The 4,482-nt window shown below is 34.2% G+C and overlaps 1 non-coding gene across 1 annotated transcript; it reads left to right on the top strand.

Annotated features, from left to right (window-relative positions):
* Positions 1 to 3,728: 3,728 nt before the first annotated feature.
* TRNAR-UCG (transfer RNA arginine (anticodon UCG)) lies at positions 3,729 to 3,801 on the top strand. Its single transcript has one exon. It is a non-coding gene; the product is annotated as a tRNA-Arg (tRNA).
* Positions 3,802 to 4,482: the final 681 nt, after the last annotated feature.

Below are 4,482 nucleotides of genomic sequence, written 5' to 3'. Positions count from 1 at the left end.
TTTTCTACGTTCTACTGATCTACTGCGAAAGAAAATGAAAAGTGAACAATCTCCTGCTTTTTCCTTACTTCGAGAAGTTGAAGAAATATTATTAATATTAATATTGAAATTTCAATGTTTCCTCACATAAAAAGACGAAATTTCTCTGTTATAATACACAAAGCTCTGTAGAGCATATAGTTATAGAGCTTTACTGTATGTAATATGAATCCAAAGAAAACAACTGTACGTCATTCTCTATATGCATTATGGTTAGCGTTTTTATGACTTTCTGTAAGATTTACAAGTAAGTGTTGTTTAAATTGGGACTTGGGCTGGAAGAGTGGCTTAGATCGTTTCTCTGCGATCGTCAGCAAGAAATCGTCTTACGCCACGGTCACGTGTGACTAGAGATGCAAGGGCTCGGAAAAAAACCGGCTTTTTTGGAAAAAAACTCGGTTTTTTCTGCTTTGCTTTTTTGCTTGGGAAATTTTGGGCTTTTTTCAAAATTCTGCTTTAAATCGATAAAGCAGACTTTGTTTCGCTTCTCTATAACACAGAAAGTCATTTAATTAGTGGTTGATGCCGATAATAATATAAAACCTCGAAAGTAAACCATGAATTTCGAAAAGATATTTTAAACAATTTTACTTCAACATTTTTACATTATGAATTCCAAAGGATTAACCAATGTATATAATAAACACATTTTAACCTCCTATATACAAAAGTAAGCAGAGTTGGCAAGAACCATGGTTGTTTCTGAAAATGCCAAAAACCCGTTTTGGGGGGGGGGGGCGGTTCAAACCAGGCTTTTTTGGGGTTTAAACCAGGTTTTTTGATTTAGATATTTTGATTTATGTATTTGTATTACATATTCACAGAAATAAGTTTGTTTCGCCTTGGTGTTATTATTCAACAATGGAAACGTCACGTGTAAATGTGTTTTTATATTAAATAAGTGCAGTCTTGTTCAGCAGTATGTTTATTTTTCTAAAACTAAGGTATTAAATTACAAATTTAGTATGTAGGTATCATTGAAAGTCCAATCCAAGCTAATGTTGGAAGCTAAGTAGGCAATCGATAAATTTTACCAATTTTAATCAATATATTTAAGCAACCTTCGCTTCTTTATAAAACAACAGGCATGCAGAAATATATAATTTGGTTTCGTTTTGTATGTTTAGGCTTAACATCCTTACGTAATACCGAGGTTATCAAGGAGAAGACTTTCGCTTAAAGTGACATCCGAAAGAGTACTTGGTTTACACATGAAAGAAGGGTTGTGGTTCGACCGAGAATTGAACATGGGACACCTTGATTAAAAGGTGAAAAGGAAATAAAACTAATGCAGATGGTTTGACATGTGAAACGTCACTATGAAGTTCACACGATTCGCATTTTTGTTCTTTTAATTTTTTTAGTTTAAACCAGTTATTTTTTTAAAAAAGAAGCAGCTGGTGTAAACGAGCCAACCCTAAGAGTAAATACTTCTTTTAAAAAATACACAAATAACTAGCAAAATTGTATGTAGTATTTTTACTTCAAAATATTCCATACCCTCTTTTTGAAACAAAATAAAATTAAAATAAAACATAAGAGAAATACTTAGATTTGTATGATACAATTAAAGGCTGGACATGGTTCTGTATATTCTTGAAATTCTACAGTCAAGTTTTTTATAACCACCATCAAGGGCGCCCATCAGGGGGGTTAAGGGGGCGCTTGCCCCCCCCCCTAGAGGAAAATGTACTTCAGAATATTGAAAATCCAATAGGATTTTTACATTAGTTACAGCAAAATTTGAAACTATTTTTGAAACGTCGCTTATACTTCCCCTCCTTGGAAACCACAACATGGGCGCCCTTGACCACCATCACGGTTTACCCAGTCTTCAAGTTTTCTGAATTTTTAACAAGAGGGATTCAACATATCATTACGGAACAAAAAAAAAAAAAAAAAAGATTAGGGAATATATTTAAGTTAAGCTAAATACAACTGCACAACAAACGTGACTGAGTGGTTGGCTTTTGCGCTTCTATCGGGAAGTCCGGGATTCAACCCAGCATTCGACCATTCTGACAAAGCCTTCCTTCATTCCATCTGAGAATGTAGAAATAGTGCGTGTACTGGCCGACTAGGAGTGTAGGAGTTGGCCGACTTCCTTTCTTATTGTTTTTAAATCGTTATTATTACTAATTACCAGCAGTGACGGTTTTGCGAAGGTTAGAGGATCGGTCTTTCGGACTGAAGCCTGTTCTCCAAAGTTGTGGAATGTCTAAAACGAACGAAATATCTATTAGTTATGCCTTTTACTCATAAACTTTAAGCTCCCGTCAAATAAAAATTACGAATATTTAGAAAAACTAAACATTAGTAGTAAGAAAACCCCTCCCAAAACACTTTTTTAAATTCGCCACTGATTCTCAGTATAAAATGATCTTCAAGGTTGTATCCGGAAGATTATTGCTAAACATATAAACGAAACGAAATATTAGTTATGCCTGTACTCATAAACTTCAAGCACCTCCCAAATAAAATTAGGACTTTTTAGAAAACGAAACAATCAGAGAAACCCCTCCCAAAGTACTTTTCTAAATCCACTATTGATTATTTGTATAAATTGGTATTCAAGGTTGTATCTGGAAAATTATTGCTAAATCATTGCACAACTACAGTATAACAGAAATGTGGAAATACGGTTTGACGGACATATTGAAAAACGTATGCTTTGACGGATATATAGGAAAACGTAAGTTTAACTTTCGTGCTAGAAGCTGGAGTACTAAGCTCTTAGAAATGAAACACGGATGACAAACAAAAATGATCTAGAGAAGGAAAAAAAATGTCGATAACTCAAAAGTTAAAATAAAGTTAAATAACCTGTAAAATTGCCCTCAAATACTACATTCTTCATGTTAGCTTTAATTCGTAAAATATGTGCTCCATCCATCTTGATGGTGAATTACAGAGCTAAATATGGCATTCAGGTCGTGGAAATCTTATCTAACTATAGAATATACTATAAGAAAGCTATTTGGATAGAAAAATCATGAAAATGAAAAAAGCCAAAATTTCCAAAATTCTCGGTTTTTTTCCAAAAAAGCCGGCTTTTTATGTGAAAAAAACCATCGATTCAAAAAAGCCGGCTTTTTTGCATCTCTACGTGTGACTGCACAATATAGCTACGTTATCGCTACGTGCATGAAAAGACATTTTCCCTATCCACTTTGCTCTTTCACTACGTTTTACTTCACACATGTTTGTATCAAATAATATTAATATAAATCGGGACTTTTCACTTTCATTTGCTCAACGTAGTTCATTGGAAAAGAATTCTGGATTGCTTGTTTTGACTACTGCCCTCTTAATAACGGCAAATTTTATTCCCCCCCGGATTTACATTCAAACGCCACCACTGTATGTGTCTACTGCTTTCTCCTGTTTTTTATCTTCGAATCTCCTGCTTTTCCAACTGACTGGTCTGGCAACACTGCTTCAGAGATCCCGTTGGGCATGTTTTCTTCCTGGGCAGTATTAGCTCTTCAAAGCCAAATTCTGATATTCTGCTAGTATTTAATTAAAATTAAATTATTTTCTTATAATTTCTTACGATTCATAACCATTCAGACCATAGTTTCTCAAGGGTCTTAAATACCTTGAGGATTAAAGACAGTGGCCTTCCTCCAACAGCACTTTGAGACTTACAACTGCACTCTAATTGACGTATCCATGGTATAATTTTCTAGGACCGTGTGGCCTAATGGATAAGGCGTCGGACTTCGGATTCGAAGATTGCAGGTTCGAGTCCTGTCACGGTCGAATCTCTTTTTATATTGTAAGAATTTCTTGTTTTGTAAGAATACTACAGAGCTACAGATGGTTATCTAAATAATGGAAACGCGAATAAAATCCAACATTCCATATTAACATTGATATGAGACAAATACTAGCACGCAGAACAACTCTTCACATTCCAGGATAGACCAGCTTAAACATTCTGTAGAAATGAAACTTAAAACTTTTTAAAAATGTAATTGCTTTACTTTTTTTCTTACTTTCCTTTTCATTATCATACTTGTTTGTGATGCATAGAAAATGTTTACTATTTCACTGTATGAAATAATAATAATAATTTCTTGGCTGCCAGAGTGCGATATAAAACTTACAAATTGCGTGCAAATTTAAATTTGTTTGGCATTTTTCTAAGGTAGGTAGGTAGGTAGATAGATATATAGATATTAGGGACGGCCAAAATTTTCCGGAATCCGGATTCAGGAAAATAAAATTTCGGAATTTGAAATCCCTAATATATATATATACAAAGAAGCTGAAATTATATGAATTTGGAAGCATTGAACTCCTCCCTTGACGAACTTCTACATACGTCACTAATTACAACACTCCTCCCCCCGCTGTTTATAGTCACTCTGCCTAATTGAATGTATCTTCAATTTGAAGTTGAGGACGTGCATAATTTTAGACCAGAAAAAATATTTTTGC

Source organism: Thermobia domestica, chromosome 3, assembly GCF_964235325.1.
Source record: "Thermobia domestica chromosome 3, izTheDome1.hap1.1, whole genome shotgun sequence".
Lineage (NCBI taxonomy): Eukaryota > Metazoa > Arthropoda > Insecta > Zygentoma > Lepismatidae > Thermobia > Thermobia domestica.
The sequence above is the reverse complement of the archived record's forward strand: the minus strand, read 5'-3'. Positions and strand labels throughout refer to the sequence as shown.